Raw genomic sequence first — 17,688 nt, 5'->3', positions numbered from 1 at the left:
AGCCCCCAAGGTCTGGAACAGCCTGCCAGCGGAGGTCGTTCAAGCACCTACATTGAACACCTTCAAGAGTAAGTTGGTCGCTTATCTTGCTGGGATCCTATGACCCCAGCTGACTTCCTGCCCTTCGGGCAGGGGGCTGGACTCAATGATCTTCTGAGGTCCCTTCCAGCCCTAATGTCTATGAAATCTATGAAATCTTAGGCAGCCAAGAGTAGTAAATATATGTGCAGCTAAAGGAAGAGAACAACTCTTGTGGCTCAGCAAGGTAGATACTGCTGTGACTGGAAGAAATCCGTGATTTCTGACTTGATCCTTTGCTCCCAAAGGAGTAGAAACTTCTCTACTTTCCATCCATTTTATCCAAGGATCATGAAATACAAGGTGCAGTATCTCAGCCTCAAGAAGAGCTGGTGAAAAGGCTGAGTTATTTCTACCTTCTACCTTATTTCTACCCTGGTGGTTAGATAACAGTGCTGTGAAGTAAAAAATGTGGGTTCAAACTCCTTTTGGGTGAGGTGGTCCTACAATATGGGCTTCCCATGCCCATGCCCTGACTACTAGGTTGTTACCAAAAACATAGAAGGGCCTTTCTCCTCTTCATGAGGTATCCACACAGGTGTTCTGAATGATTCTAATTTGCCAGAGGACAAATTAAAATTGCAAGCTGAGAGCAAATGCCAAGAATGGCAGTCATGCAACTTAATACGTAATTGTCATTTAGGCAGATAAAATGAAATAGGATCTAGTCCTTTGCATCCTAGTGCAGAAGAAACTAAAGACAGTCAGTGGGCACATCTACGCCAGATGCCATAATGTGCAGTACCCTATTGTACTACACATTAGCATGTCATGGCAAAAACCACGCTAATGCACTAATGTGCAGTAGAATTAGTCTACTGCAAAAAAACCTGTTCCATTTGCTACTGCACATTAGCATGGGCTAATACACTTTTACGTAGTACCTCATATTAGAGGTACTAAACTTAATGTGCAGTAGCAAAGGTGCATTAATGAACATGTAGACAGGTGCAGTGAGATGCCTAGGCAAGGAAAACATCCAGTGGCTGCTCTGTATCTTGCAAGTCCCTTTCACTCTTTTTTTTTTGCTGTTTGGTTTGGAGGCAATAAAAACATCCTTTTTGTAGACAGACAGAATTCTACTACTAGTTTGGAAAACCTGTTCCCACTTCTACTCAGGGAACTCCAACAGATTAAAACTCTCCAAAGTAATGTCATCTCAAACTAATGTCACAACCAATACTGGTAATAGGTCTCTGTTTTGACTGTTCTACCCATCCACCAATCTGGTTTACTTAAGTTTTTGTGGGTTGTTTTTTTTTAGTGAATTACATGTTAATTACCTTCGTTGGCAAGCAACATGGTGAGCTGCAACTTCTGAACAGGTCAATGTGTAGGGATGAAATAAAAGCAAATCAGATTGATAGAAATATCAACCCATGGCCTTATTAAGATGAACAGTGTAAAATGGGATGAGTTCTTTTCTTTCTTTTCACAAATAAAAAAAAATACTGGGATCTCTCAGCTCTCTGGCAAGTTGTTTTCTGCCTCTGCTGGGCTAACGCAGCACTCTGGACTCTGAGGGAAAGACCCTACGCTAACATAGAGAAACCTCAGGGATAACCTGCTGCACAAAATGTGTTGTAAATTTGGACATAGAACAGACAGACGCTTGGACTACCAGAAAGGGCAAGAGGAGTTAAAAAAGCAGCCAGAGATGATCGAACAGCTGCATTGTAGCATGGAGCACAATTAAAGGATGGGGAAGCAGGACCAAATGCAGCAAAAAGACCTGCTTGAGTAGCCTCTGAGGGTCATCAAGCTGCGGCTCCCAGCTCCAGAACCATCACCAGTACTCAGAGACTTTTCTCCAAATTCCATGTCATACAGCCAGGGCCATCCCAGGGGCAGGGGGGGAACAAATCAGGGCAACCGCCCTAGGCCCCATGCTTTGGGGGGCCCTGTGGAGCTGGACTGAGTGGTGGCTCTGCATCCAGTGACTTGCTACCCCCCACCCTGCTGCCGCGGCCACCTGCAACTTGTTTGGGTTAGGGATTACAGCGGGGGTGGGGCCCCACATGGGCTGATTTGCCCCAGGCCCTGAACCCTGCTCGGGTTGCCTCTGCATACAGCTGCTAGAAAATACAGTGGCTGGACAGGTTATGAACCACTCCATAAACTGGCAGAATTAAACGTTCTGGGTTCACTCTGCTCCATGCAAACATGTGAAACTCAGAGAAGTGGCTGTAGGAAAACATGTACTCTTTTGACCTTAACAAGGAGCTCATGTTGGGCAGTATACATGAATACATTAAGGCTCCATCAATTTGATACAAGTTGAAAACCAAAATAGAGACAGATTAGTGAACTGGTAGAAGCAAGCAAGGGCTGTTGAAGTGAGGGTGCTTAAGCCTACCCTCCAGTATCCTACTCACAACCTAACAGCATCATCCCCCATGTTCTGGATTGCACAAAGCAATTTTGCTGCTGGAAATCAGCAAGCCAGACTTCTTGGATCTTCTGCTTCACATCCACTTGGGAAGAACATTTCCCTAATGCTCCTGGAGCAGCAGCAGCAGCAGCACAAGACATATGAAAGGTCACCAGACAGATTCCCTAGAATTTGCCTAACCAGCTCATGCATACATTCTGGAGGCAGGCCTCTACACATGGGAGGAAATGACTAACTGTTTAGTAAAGGACTTTGAGACACCACTCCTGTATACATGTATAAGATATCTGAGACGAAACCACTTTAATGTGAACTGAGAAAACAGATCAGTAACTTCATGGTAATGAAAGTTACAGTGATGTTGCAATTATTACAAAACTGAGGCACAGAAATCCAAACATGGAGGAAATCTAACCAAGTTTAGGTAATGAATCGACATTTAAGGCACCCAAACAAGCTGACCTGAAGTTCTTACGTGGATTCCATTATCACAATATCTCACTACCTTGAATCGTAAATGTGCATATTCTTAAAATAACCCTGTTAGTTAGGAAAATGCTATTCCCTATTGTATATAGAGAGAGCAAAGGTAGTATACAGCCTGCCTGAGTTCACAGAAGTTTGTGGCGGAGCAGGAAACTGATGCCTGGCCTGCTAAGTCCTAGGTTAGTGCCTTAACTTCTGGCTCATTCCCCTGTTATGGATGAATCATAACTACAGTTTATCATTTTATTAGCTGTGGTCCCAGTTTAGATTAAATTTATTTCTAAAATCAAACTAGATGGTCTCCATTTTATTTTACACCCCCGTGTCACTAGAGGCTAGAGTTGTTTGGCTGCAATTGCATACAGGAACTCCACTGAATTCAAAGAGCAGGTGTCTGTAGGGTTTTGTTGAGAAGAGTCAGGAAGATGATACACTGTTATACCCAATGTTCACTTCAGTGTGAGTGCTTAATTGCTAAGTCTGAAGACATGCAAAGAAATTTCAGAACTGTTAAAGGAGTGAGCTTGCTTGCTTCTAAACTGGTTTGAGGGCTGGTTAGGTCACTCACATTGTCATGTATTTGCTATGCATAAGGAGAGCAAACCACTTTATTAAGGAAATGCAAGGGGTGATTTGTGATTCATCAGCACAACAGTATAAAAATCTCTCCACTAGAAACTGGATTGAAAAAACAGCCTGCCATCCAATCCTCCAGTAGTTTGTTTTTTAAGTCTGAGAGCTCTTTGTCCTGCTACCCCTTTCTTCAGTAGTTAAAACTGATTGAACTAGAAGAGTTCTTACTGAAATAGTTAACAAGGAGGGGAGATCTTGAACAGCTTTGTTTGGTTTTACACAGCTTCAGTATCATAATGGAGTCATACAAGGCAGTGGCTCTGTCTGCTGGGGAATGCTCTTAGCCTAGGGTCTTCATTAAACGGCCTGAAGCCAACCATACTGGTTCTATCCCTCCCAGCTAGAACCCTCCGTTGTAAGGGAGTGTGCTAAAGGTGTGGCCAGAAGGTCATTGTCTTCCAGTTATTCTTGGCTGTTGTTAATCCCTAGCGGCCATGGATAGCTGAGAAAAAGGGAGACTACTCTTATATATGAGGGGATGGGTAATTCCTCAAACAACCTCTGGAGGCACAATGACTAGCTAAGGCCATGTTTGTCTGCCTGCCCTGTTACTTTGACAAGTATAGTTTGTCTAATGCAGTGGTGGCCAACCTTTCTGGGCTGCAGGCCAGATGAGTGGTGCAGGGTCAGTTGAAAGCCCAAAGTATATGGGATCAGTCCATGGGCCTGATTCATGTGCAGTGAGTGTGCTGGCATGATCCAGCATGTAGGCCCAGCCCTGTGCACTGGATCAGGCCCCAGCTTCATGCAGGCCAGATCAGGCCCAGTAACCCAACTCTGCCCCAACTCCACATACAACACAATCCCAGCCCTAGCCCTGTGTGCAAACTCAATCTGGCACACGTGATCTGGCCTGCATGGCTTGGAAATGTGGTGGGGAGTGGTGGCAGTGTTAATTGCCACTGCTCCCTGCTGCCAAATTTCCAGGCTTGTGGGGAGCCCTGCAGGCTGGATGACATTGCTCTGCAGGTTGGATCTGGCCTGCAGGCCGGAGGTTGAGAAACCATTGGTCTAGAGCAGAAAACTTGGCCACCAGTCTCCAGTGCTGAGAGATAATTCTGTAGACACAAGCCTAGTTGATTTCTAAACCCAGCTGAAAGAAATAACACAAATATCTTCCAATTATATTGAGGGCAGTTTCTTGCAATGGTTTCCCTGTTGACAGTATAATTCCTTTTATATCAGGAAAAGGCTTTGATAGAGAGAAGGAAGTGTGAGTGCCTTCTTCCCTGGTTTAAACTGGAGGGCCATCATAGATAAGTAGTTTTTTGCAGAGCTGGAAACCATGATAAAGAAAATCATATTAATAATTTTCAAGAATTCTTGGGATACAATGGCAGTGTAAGAGGCAGGAAAGGAGATAGGATCCAGAAAAATTACAAAGAACCGGATAGCAGTGAGGGCTAGGATGACCACTTTAATGAGATTCAGGAATAGAAGGGGTGGACATCTCAAGATCACACCCAAGAAAGTGAAATGAGCAATAGAATCAAAAAGGAAATACCCTTGAGCATTCACATTTTAGAGCAGAGACTCTCTTCCAGAGTGCTGTTGCACCCTTGGGTGCCACACGATCCTTTTAAGGGTGATGGGAAACATTAGCACTGTCAGTTATGCAAACATGTACACATGATTCACAAGATAAACCCAGAGATTTCAAATAGGAATCCAGAGGACCAAAACCATTCTGATCTGCAGTGCCTTGCCTTTCTGAGTTCTTTGCAGCAGAAGAGTTGTTCTATTATTTTTTTTGCAGTCAGAAAATGAAAGAAAGCTAAGAGTTGGCATTTTCCAAGGGAGCCTTGAGTCTAAAAAGGTTGAGAATCACTGGTGTAGAGGAAATGGTGTGCCATTTGTTAGCCAGAGACCTATGGGATTTGGTTCAAATGACTGTCTTATGAGTTACTGTGCACCCCAGACCACGGAGTGGGCTGGTATAAATGAAAATATTACCATATGCCAACATCACTCTCTCTGTTCTCTTTTAACCATGTGCCAAACTTGTATAAATAAACGCCTTACTCTATATTATTTTTTCTCTCCCTTTTCCCAGACACCAGTGTGGTAATATATCTTTTTGTGTTAGTGTTTGGTGCAATGTTGTAGCAGTGATGGCCCAGGCAAAAATTCAAGGAAAAGATTTTTGTGGGTGGTACCTTGTATTAGACCAACTGTATAGTTAAAAGGGATGTAGACAAGCTTTTGGGTACTACTGTACCCTTCCTCATTTTGGGACACAATTTTATCCTTTAAAACTGATAACATTGTTTTAGAGAGACCCCATGACTCATTTCGATATTTAAAAAACACTGCAAGAATTAAAATGATTCAATTTTCACCATTAATGATGTTTACTTTCAGTATTTCATTAATCTTTGAGCATTTCACATTGAAAATAGACCACCAGCTTCTCTTTTACTTGAAGTTTCTTTTCTTTTGTATTAGCACAATGCTAATGCCAGGGGCCGCATTTAGGGAGTGGTGGGCCAAATTAGTACAGTGCCCAGCTGCTGCTCCATCCATGCTTCAAACCTGCCCAGTGTTTGCTACTGATTTACCCAGCTGCCAAATTGACACTGATGTCCCAGCCTTGCGGGCCAGATGAATTTGCTTTGTGGGGTAGATTCAGCCTGCCAGCTGTAGGGAAATACAACAGGAGAATGTTTACAATGACCCATACATAAATCCTTAGTCAGTTTAAAAAGAGAAACAATTTTTCAGAAATATTTCCTATTGATCTTTGGTTCTGTGAAGTCGTCATTATCAAAATCAGAACTTTGGCTCTCCATTTCTCTGGACATGCCATTTTGAAGTACTAGTCAAAAGTACATGTCAGCTGCTTGTGGTTGGCTGATACCATCATACAAGCTGTGTGAGAAAGGTAAAGTTTTGAAATACATTTCTAAGTCAGTATGCATACCTGTTACCATTACAAAGATTGCTTATATAAGAAGATTTTGTTCACTTTGGATGCTTTTAAATCTGAATTTATACATAATTCAAAAATCATCTGTCAGTCATCAGCTGTCAGTTCAGCTTCCCATTAACTTCATCTCCGGTCTGATTTGCAAAATACTAACTGAGAGAACAATACTTGGTATACCAACATGGCCGTTTAACAGAGGCCCAGGCAGCCTACCTGGCCAATGGCAGCAACACATGAGAGTTTTAGGTTACTTTAAAATTGTTTCTCAGATCTTTATAGTGTGTACAAATGCTGCCTTGATGTTAAGGAAACAGTGCAACAAAGGTCAGTGAAGCAAAGCTGGGTTTGATCTAAAATTAATTATGTCAGGTGCTGCCTGGAGCAGTGTCTCTTTTTTCAGGTCCTCTGGCTGCTCTCTGCATGTTGCTAAGGAAAAGTAATGGAGAGAGCTGGAGGTAAAAAGGCAAGATAACATTTGAAATGTTTTTCTCCTGTTTTATTAGTTCCACACAGCTTCTCACCTTCTTCCCCTCCTGCCCTGCAGCTGGCCTGAACTTTTCTGCAACTCAGCATGTGAATGGCACCTCCCTAGCCATTCCAAATCCTCTCTATTAAATTACAATAATCCTATTTGCCTGGGGGTCCAAAGAGCAAAGCTAAGTTTCAAAATAAGCATGGAAGCATCTGTGGAGTTGAGCAACAACTGACAATTCTAACTGAAATTATTTTACTTTTTAAAAATAAAAATCAAACAGAATTTATGAGCATTATATGAAAGTGGAATCATCTCAGCAGGGGCAGTCTTAGCCATATTGCCAATTTTATGAACATACTCAGCATAATGTAGTAATGGGAGCCCTAGAACTCTGCATCTGACTTCCTTTTTTCCAGGGAACATATACATTTGCTCATCCACCCAAATTCCTTAGAGGCTTATTTTAAAGAAACCTTGGCTATTAGCACCATTTAAATGACGCAGGAGCTGCAGAGATATGAATTCTGTGTAGAGCAATATATACAAGATACAGAATGTGGATGTTTTGCGCAGGGCAAGAAACAGATCAATATCATATGAAGGTGATTTTAACATGCATGAAATTTAGGTAGTGAAGCATGTTCCTGTTACTTCAATATTAGGAGAATTTCATACTGACATGTTTACAGAGACTCCATTTAGCCTAAGCTGAAATTTTATAAGAATGGACCCAAAGAATCTGGAGATTTGGGTTAGGGACAGACATTACATATAAACTGGTTTAAGTGATCAGAAACTGGTTTAAACCTGTAACAGAACAGATGTTCAGTGCACATAAACCAGTTTGAGACAATGACTGAAACCAGTTTGAGATAAACCTGATTGAATGTAGTATCAGACTTAAATTATTTGGGTCAAACTGGTTATGCAATGTCTGTCTCAGACCCTTTGCTGGTTTAAGCTAAACTAGACATCCCAGCATCCTGGCTGGTCTCTGGGCTGGGCGCGGCCTGTCTGCTCCACAGCAGGGCTGGCCCCTCCCCTCTGTTCCCTGGCTGGAGCTTCGGCAGGAACTTGTAGGCACAGCAGGGTCTGCTGGCTTCCCTGTGTTCCCCTCTCCTCCTCTCATCACTTGGTTTAAGCAGAGATCCCTTCATCCTCTCTCCCACAGCACAGACAGTAGCCAGCATGTGGTATGCTAGCTAAAGCTGTGTAAGGCAGATAGGACAGTGTCTGCTTAGGGTTTTTTGGAGGCAATCAACAGCTCAGATGGTAATGTCCCTACATTCCTTCCTTTGGAAAAGGCAGGCAGGGTTCTTTGGGTAAATCTGATATGTTTTATTAGTCCAACTAAATAGTTAGAAAAACTTTTCTTAGCAAGCTTTTGGGTTGCTCTTCGTCAGGCTGAGGAACCATCTGCAGTTGGCGTGTGCTCTTCCTGGATGGAATAAATAGTGAAGAAGCTAGAGGCTGGTATGCATTTTCCTTTGCAAAAAGCTGTTTAAGAAGAGCTTGTAATGAGTGAGGCTTTGTTTTCGGATTTGATGTTAAATGCTGATAACAGAGCTGATAAATGCTCTGTTATCAAGGGGGAGGGGGAGGATGCCTCCCTAATCACATTGTCTTGCCAGAGCCTGGGCACACCTCTGTCAGGTCATCCCTGTGCAAGGGAAGGGAGGGTTGTTCTAGTGGTGCCCCAGCTTCTAGCCTGAGCCACTGCAGCCATGTGCCTGCATTTTTGGGATGTCTGTCTGGTTACAAAACTGATTTAGCCTAGCCAGGTTAGACTAACCTGCAAAAGACTCAGTTCAGACTGAATCAGTTTAGGCTTAGGCTTTTTAAATGTTGTAGGCGGGCCTCTACCCCTTCCTCAAGACCATCTTAGTAACATGCCATGAAGATCAGTGGCCCTAGGAACATGCCCGGGACCTTGAGGCCCTCGCGGGGCCAGGTGAGGCACCCTGGCAAATCCAGCGGGGTTGAGCTGATCCACGCACCAAGCAGCAGGGTATCACTCTTTGCCCAGTTGATATGGGCCAAGGAAGTGCATTCATAGGCTTGCTGGCAGTCTGTCAGGGCCCACACTTCTTCCTGGGTGTTAGGGAAGATGATCACATCGTCTGCATATGCTGACAGCCGGAGCGGAGGGCTAATGGACGGGCCTGTAGCCATGGCAAATCCACACCACTCGGGCGGCCCTGCAGCACGTGCAGCAGCTGCTCGATGGCCAGGGCATAGAGCGTGCCTGACGGGGCAGCCCTGATGGGTGTCTCTGTGTGCAGGCAATGGGGCGCAGAGCATGCCATTCACCTTGAGCAGGCTGGAGGTGTCTTGATACAAGACCCGGAGGGTCCCAAAGCCAAAGGCCTCCATGGTTTGGAAGAGGTAGGTGTAGCCCACCCGCTCAAAGGCCTTCTCCTGATCCAGAGAGATGAGGCCAATGTCTAGGCTGAAGAGTTTGCTGGCTGTGAGTAGGTCATGCAGCAGGAACAGGTTGACTTGGATGGTTGTGCTCAGCATGCAGTAGCTCTGCTCAGGCCCAGTGACAGAGGCCATGATGGTATGGAGGTGGGTCGCTAGCGCTTTGGCCAGAATCTTGTAGTCTGCACACAGCAGGGAGACTGGCCTCCAGTTCTTAATGCAGCCAAGGTCTCCCTTCTTCAGCAGCAATGTGAGCACTGCTTGGTGGCAGTTGATCAGCAGGACCTTGTTGGCAAGACTCTTCTGGAAAATGTGCAGGAGGCAGGGGCCAAGGAGAGGCCAGAAGGTCTTGTAGAACTCGTCAGGTAACCTATCAAGGCCCGGGGCTTTCTGGAGGTGAGGCCAGCTGCAGCGGCTGCCAGCTCCTCCAGCGACAATTCCCACTCAAGCTCACTGGCCTCCAGGGCACAGAGATGTGGCAGGCCCTCATGGTGTTTCTGCGTCGCCTCGGGGCAGGATGGCTCAGCCGCAAACAGGTCACGATAGAAGGCGACGGTGTGCTCACGTACTTCCTTCAGTTCCATGGTTACCCAGCCCTCGGGGGTCTTGAGGTGATGTAAGACTTTGATCACTGCCCACTGTCACTCCAGGTTGAAGAAGAAGCTGGTTGGGCCATCTGTTTCTGCCAGCTCTTGGCAGCAGGCACAGATCTTCACTCCATGGGCTGTGCTTTCCGCCAAGTCACACAGGCATTTCCTGGGGAACCAGAGGCTCTTGTGCAGTGCTGCATCACTGCCAGCAGTCAGCAGGGTGGCCTTGAGCTCTGCCACATCTTCCTCCAGTTCTCTGATACAGTGGTGCACTTCATTTGTGGCCAGCTGGGTGTTCTGCTGGCATAAAGCCAACCATAGCTTCCAGGAAGAGTAGCTCAGTCTTGTGGCCTCCCAGCCCCGCCAAAAGTGGGTGAGGCAGTCCTGGAAGTAGGAGTCTTGAAGCAGGCTGACACTGAAGCACCAATAGGGTGCCCGCACACAGGCTCTCTCAGGGAGGTTCAGTTCACAGCAGGCCAGACCATGATCTGACAGGCCTGAGGGAATGATGCAGCTGCTGTGCAGGAGTGGCAGATGGTGCCTGGTGACATAAAGGTGGACAAGGCAGGCCATGGTGAGGCCACTGGCACTCATCCTGGCCCAGGTGTACTGGAGAGTGTCAGGATGCAGGGCTCGCCAGACATCAACAAGGCCTGCAGTCTCCAGGGCAGACTGCAGCTTGCGGGCTGAGGGCAGGTGAGGCTCATGCCCCGTGCAGTCGAACGAGGTGTCAGTAGTGCAATTAAAGTCCCTGCCTACGAGGAGCAGGTCATCATCCTCACTAGCATTGCACAGGAGGGTGGCCAAGGTCTCAAAGAAAGCGATCCTCTCCTGGCCATCAATGGGTGTATACACGTTGATGAGTAGCATGTGGTGTGCTAAGGTGATGCAGACAGTCAGCCAGGGATGATCTCTTGCACCACCGCTGTATCATGCTGTAGTTGTGATGATAGGAGAGTCGCAACCCAGGTGCTAAGGTTGGTGCTATGGCTTAGGAAGAAGTGGCCTTGCCAGGCAGCGTGCCAAGATACCTGGTTAAGCCTGTTGGAATGTGTCTCCTGAAGGAAGGCAACAGCCAGCCACTTCTGGTACAGGGGCTCCAGGATGGCCTCCCATTTCACCAGATCTTGACAGCTGTTGATGTTAAAAGTGTCAATGGTCATGGCTGCCATGGGTGTGGGTATGGGAGACGAAGAGCGAGGTAAGGTGTAGGTGGAGGAGTGAGCATCCAAGAGCAAAGCAAAAAAGCAGAGACAGGTCAGGGAAGGCCTATCATGCCCTACTCTAATCCAGGAACTTCCCCAGGCCCCACTCATGTCTCACCCACTGTGTGAGCTTCTCCACATGGTAAGCCATCTGCTGAGCACCTAGATCCTGTTGCATAAATTTGGCTGCAGCTCTGGCAGCCTTGACAAAGAGTTTAGGATCTGCGCACCACGGGGTGATGTGCCGTGCTACATTCTTCTGTCCTTTGGTCTGTTTCAAAAAGGTCAGGAGACCCCCATAGTCAGGGCCAACCCGGGGGGGGTATGCCAACATGGGCTAAACATTTCTGACAGAAGCACAGTGAAGCTGCACCCCAGGTGGGAGCTCACCCACAAACGCAGTGTCTACATCCTCAATGTCTAGACACATCAGCTTCCTCTCATCGTCCAGGTCAAGGACTGGCTCTGGAAGAGTAATCCCCGCCTTATTGTGGGGAGAGAGGTCATCCTGCTCTTGAGGTCGCTTGCGACAGTCAGAATGCTGGATCTCCATCTCACTAGCTTCATCATCCAATTTGGTAGGCTAGGATGTGACCCAGCAGACTCCTCTGCTGCCCCCTGGGTTGGGCCTCCAGAAGAGAGGCATTGTGCATAACTTTTACTGCCACCCAACTCCAGAAGCTGGGAGACAGGTGGGTTGGTGACACCCGCCTTCACCTCCCCCACCTCCAAGCCATCCCTGTCTGCAGTCAACAGGGTCATGAGCATGACAGCCAGAGTGGGATCAGGCTCTCCAGCAGGGCCTCCTCCGGCTCCAGCCGAGGAGGGTCCCAGCAGGGATGGGGTGTTCTGAGAGGCCCCCTTCACCTTTCTCTCTGTGTTCTTCTTCCTAGTGGCAGGTGGCCCACCCGTCATAGGGGATGGGCCGGACTGCTCCTGGCCCGCCTCCCCAGGGCCAGCCACCTCAGACAAGGCAGCGGTGGAGGTTGGCCAGTAGGAGGCCTGAGCCCCATCGCCCAACAGGGCTTTTGCACCACAGTCACTGGCCACCCTAGCCACCTCGGCCAGGGCGATCAGTGCAGGCAGGGGGCAAGTGGAGGCATCAGCCCCTCCACCTAATGGGGCCTCTGCACCAGAGGGGGTGGACTCCATAGGTGGAATGGGTGGGGGAAAGGGCTGGGGAGTAGTCCCAGCCCCTTCGCTGGATGGTGTTTTCACACCAGAGACCCCAGCCCCCTCAGATGGAACCAGGGTGAAAGGAGGTTGGGAAGAGCTCCTGGTCTAACTGGGTGGGGCTTGTGTCCCAGAAATGGATGTGCCATCCATTGGCGCCACTGTACTCACCAATGTTCCAGCCGCTTTCCCCTGCAGGCACTGGGCTGCTAGGTGGGAAGAGCTACCACACTGGAAACATGTGGTCTTCCCTAAGCAAAAATAAATCACAAACCCCCGCCTGTCAAACGTGAGGGTCAAGGAATGAGGCTGAGACCATGGGCCCTCCCTAAGGAGCATGAAAACCTGTCTTTGAAAGGACAGGACATGCTTCAGCTTCGGGTCCTTGCTTCCGATCGTCATTCAGTGAAAGCAACTCGTAGGAACCCCACAGGGCTTGAATTCCTTGGCCAGCTCCCAATCGGTCACATGTGGGGGCACGTTGGAAATCACCACCCTCATCGCCTGGGTGTTTAGGGGCGTGACAAGATAGTTTATGCCTGTGATGTCCAGGCCCTCTGCGCACACCCTGTTGACCAGGGTGGAAGTGCTCAGGTAAATCACTGGGACCGTGATAACACGACCTGCTGTCCCAGGAGACCAGTTAGGGCACCTACGCAGACCTCTACCTTGACATAGGGAGGGGTGCGAACCCTCAAGCCATGGGTAAGAGGGAGGTCTTGAGAGGCATTCCCATGCCAGCTGCTAGGTGTAGGACCAGCCATTCCTGCTATGACAGGGTTAACTTCAAAAGGTAAAAGCGAAGAGAATGAAAAAAAAGATGTGTATATTAACTACAGAGATAAGTGTCTGGGAATGCAACCATAAAAAAACTAAATGGGAGGGGGAAAGGGGTGGAGCGAAAAAAGTCAGGAGGCAGGGGGTTTATGAGGGTTAGGAAAAAAACAGAAACCAAAAAAAAGGAAAAAAAAGGGGGAGGAGGAATTCAGAGCACCCTTCGAAAGGCAAGATATTGAAAAAGATAACTCCCGGCACCAAACAAGCAAAAAAGAGAGACAGAAAGAGAATGAAACAGTGAAGAAAAAAGCTGTGAAGTAGCAACTCGCAGGCAAAGAAACTGGAAGTGAAGAGGGAGGAGACAGAGAGCAGAGAAAAAGAGATAAAAACACTGTGAAAATGCAAGAAAAGGATCAGAAAGGGAATTAAACAGAAGCAAAAGACCTTTAGACAGGTGGGAGTCAGAAAATAAATGAGATAGGAAGCCAGGGAGTCTTACGCTCAAGATCGCCCCACGCATCTCCAAGCGAGCCTGGTGAAGCATCCAAAGAGGAAGGAATGAAGGAAGGATGAACCCTGTGGCACTGAGAAAAGGAATAATTTCTGATATACAGACCAGTCATCTGGGCATTGCAAAATGTAAGCAAATGGGAAATGATATTTTATTCTATTTGTGAGGCATATTCAGATGAGATGTAGGAAAATTCGGTGGGAAGCATAAAATTGCTTTTGAAGAGTATAAACAAAAGAGCTGATATAGGGTAATGAGATCCTACAGAAATCACAGCAAAGTTTAGGAAAAGGTTTATTTGAATTTAACAAAGAAATACATTCATGGCCAGATGAATAATATTTTAAATTTGTGAAGATTTCAAAACTAATAATCGCAAGTAGTGGAATGATGATTACTGAGATCAAATCACAATTTGCAAGGAACAGAATCTAAAAGGTCCTGATTGCTGACAACAAGCCTCAGTTCTCAAGCAGAGCTTCGCATATTCACTGAGCTCTACCAGTTTGATCTCATCAATTTCTTGCCCAAATATTCAGCATAATGGCATAGCTAAGAGAGCTATTGAGAAATGAAAAAAATCTCTTAAGAAATGTAACCACAATAAGAAAACATGCGTAGCTGCTCTTGGGCTACTTGCTCAGATGAATATATCTGAAGAGAAATTTGCTAAAATGCTAATAGGAAGATGAACACAGATTTTACTTTGTGTGAGACCTCAGTCAATCCAATCTGAACAAATACCAGACTTACAAATAAAGCTGGAAGGAAATCAAGAGAAATAAAAATGTTTCACTGGCAGATGCACAAAACCTCTGTGTAGGCAGAGAGGGGACAGTCAGCCTACCTGTAGACTGACCATCACAATCAAGGCCACCAGGGCCATTTCTCCACTGTAGGACTGCAATTGTGTGATATGGAAACAGTCAGAGAATTCAAAAAACCAGAGATGCTGAAACAGTTGCTCATACAGGGTAACAAGGTAAAATATCCATTCTCCAAGGAAAAGAGAGGAGGGATGATCTCTTTTATGGTCAACAGAATAAAGGTGCACACCAACATCTTTAGTGTTACCAGGACTACACAATGCCTCACTGAAGTGTCAATATAAAGTCACCTAGAGTGAGTCACATTAATGGCTGTTACTGTAACAGGGAGACAGGCTAGTGTTACTTTTAGAGAGGAAATTGCAGCAGGAATGTCTGCAGGCAAATACAGGCAGTGGAATAAGTGCTAGCTGAGGAGAGTAGGCAGCCAAGGAGCTATATGGCTGCAAGTACCTACTGAAGGGCTAGCTGAATAGCAATAGGACACTAGGGCAGAGCCCCAGGTAGTCAGGAGGCAAATAATTGCAGCTCAGATAGGAAAACAGCATTAGGGTGCTCATTAAGCTGAGAAGACCTACCTGAGTGGAAGAGGGGCCAATGTTGCTCTGAACTTGGCAATGAGAGGAGCTCCTGCCAGCCCAGGCTCTCAGGACAGGTACCCAAGAGGCTGAGAGAGAGCCAGTGAGTGGGGATGAGGTTCTGGCAGCAGTTCAGTGACCCACAGGGGATTTTGAGTGCCTTAGTTTGAAGTGGATTGCTTGCATTCCTGTCTCAGTTTCTAATCAGAGGACTCGGTTGAAGGCCATGCAGGGTTCAGAGCCCTGCAAGGGGCAGGGGTGTGAGGGAGTGGGCCAAACCTGAGAGAGCTGAAAGCCTAAACAATAGGTTGAAGCCCAGAAAGAGCTGAAACCAGGATGGGGCCAGGGGCCCAGGGGCAGGTTGAAGCCAAAAGGGCCAGAGACTGAATCCAGAGAGAGGCAAAGGCAGAGGCAGAGGCAGGCTGAGGCTGAGAGGCCAGGCTGGACCAAATGGGCCAGGGACTAGAGGCCAGCAGCTGGAGTAGCAAGTGGGCTAAAGCCAAGAGAACTGAGGCTTATACAGGAAGGTGAATGGGAAGAGAATGACACAGGAGGCATGGGCATGGCTGTGATTTAGAATTCATAAGGTAAGATTAGGGCCAGTAGGGTCACATGCAGTGACCGGAGTCAGACTAGTGCCAGTAGGGCATAAGCAGTTCCAGCCAGGCACAGGAGATGCCTACAGGACCAGAAGACCTTCTGTTACTGGAAGGAGGGCCTGGGACCAAACATTTGGTTAAGTTGGTTAGACATCAGTGAGATCACTCCAGGACTCAGGGGAAGCCTCACAGTTCCTATAAAATGAACAACTAGATGTAGCAGGTGAGATAGGAAGGGGAGGGGAGTATATGGAGTACAGGCAGGATTAAGGTGGCCCCTAGGGGATGCCATGGCTGCCCTCAGAGCCAGTCCTGCCAGTCACCCAGAAAAAAAATTAGAAACATTTCAGACTGAAACATCTTATTGGATGTTGGCTGGTGTTTCAAAATGTCACTAACTTTGATAAGTGGTGTGTTATCATTTCTCACGAAAACAATGTATTATGCTAGTTAATACAAAATATGCAAAGTTAGAAAAGCCAACCAGTTGCATGTCGTATTATGTAAAAATTTAAAGGGCTGTCATAGAGGAATCAAAATATTTAAAATGGGCTATGAAAAGGTTAGTGTCCTGTATTACAGGACCTAGGTAGGAATAATTATGCCAATGGTTGTGTGCAAGTCTCTGAGCATAGCCGCTGAGTATTAGGGGAGAAGTTTTAAATGTTTTTTCTCTCATAACCCTTAGCAATAAATCAACTTGAGTGTTTCACTCTGATATACCTGAACAATACTAACCACTTCATCAGCATTCTCCAAAATATATTGTGCATACTTTCTAAATATATGCTTTACTTTCTAAATAATGAGCTTACCCTATTGAATGAGAGAGGATACTTCCATCTCGAAACAGAAAATCTCTTGGCTGGCTGAATGTTAAACCTATATGAAGATTTTTTTCCACTTGAAGGTGATTTTTCTCTAAACATCATAATGTATACAACTTTGCATAAGTTGATGTATATGAATAGAATTAAAATTCCCATGGCTTGTTTTAACAGTTAAGGATATTGATTTTTCATTGTAAGTTAAAAAATTGAATGGACTCCTGTTGAACTTTAAGAGCGCTGTCAGTACTGACTTCCAAAAAACATCTGTGAACTCAACATGGAAGATGAGTAAAGCTAACTGACTGATTGAGTTTCAGATCTAGCAATGTTCTGAAAAATGCACACCTGGGAACACTGTATAAAGTGAGCTATAAGATTGTTGGGATGAATCAAGGGCAACAGTGTTACATCTTAAAATTCAAATTCATTTTCCTTTTCAGAATCTGTTTGCATCTCAAGATTCTTCCCATGCTGAATGCTGTAAGTAGTTTTCTTTTTCTTTTATATAAAACCGCAGTGTGTTTTATACTAAGACTTTGAAGAGAGATGTTCCAACTTGTTGAGCTTATCAAATAAATCTGCCAAGTATACCGAAACAGTCAACCATCATACATAAAATGTTCAGTTTGTAAATATTCAACATTTGTAAGAAAAATTCTAGGTTATCTTCCATTTTATCAATCCTCCCCTGTGACAATCAATTGACTTTTTAGGTGAAGAAAAAGTACTCCTCATTTGATTAGACTTCTTGTAAAGAACCATTGAGAAAATCCAGAAATAATGGACACATCATATCCTCTTCCTTATAACTTGTGAAACACAGAAGCATCACTTTTCTCTGTAGAATTAAAATAATTCTTAAATATTAGGATCATCAACTATATTTTCTACTGTTTGTTGGATATTTTAAGAAATACTAGATGCCCTAGCTGTAGGAATTGAAGGCAAATTCCTGAGATTCTTGAATGCAAGAATAGAGGGCAGAACACCATTTCAATTTGTATTTAAATGGTAATTACCCAGCAGTGTAACTTCCATTTTGGGCATTTAGAAACAGCTTTGTGACCGCCAGGCCTCGAATAGTCGTTCTCGTGCGACCTTCACTCTGGTGTGGTAGACTGAGCAGGTGTCTCCCCCTCAGCCCCAGTTTCACCCCTCATGGGCTCTGAGCTTCTACCTTCGGCCTT

Source organism: Gavialis gangeticus, unplaced genomic scaffold, assembly GCF_001723915.1.
Source record: "Gavialis gangeticus isolate Ggan-Ray unplaced genomic scaffold, GavGan_comp1, whole genome shotgun sequence".
NCBI classification, from domain to species: Eukaryota; Metazoa; Chordata; order Crocodylia; family Gavialidae; genus Gavialis; species Gavialis gangeticus.
This window is presented reverse-complemented; position numbering follows the sequence as displayed.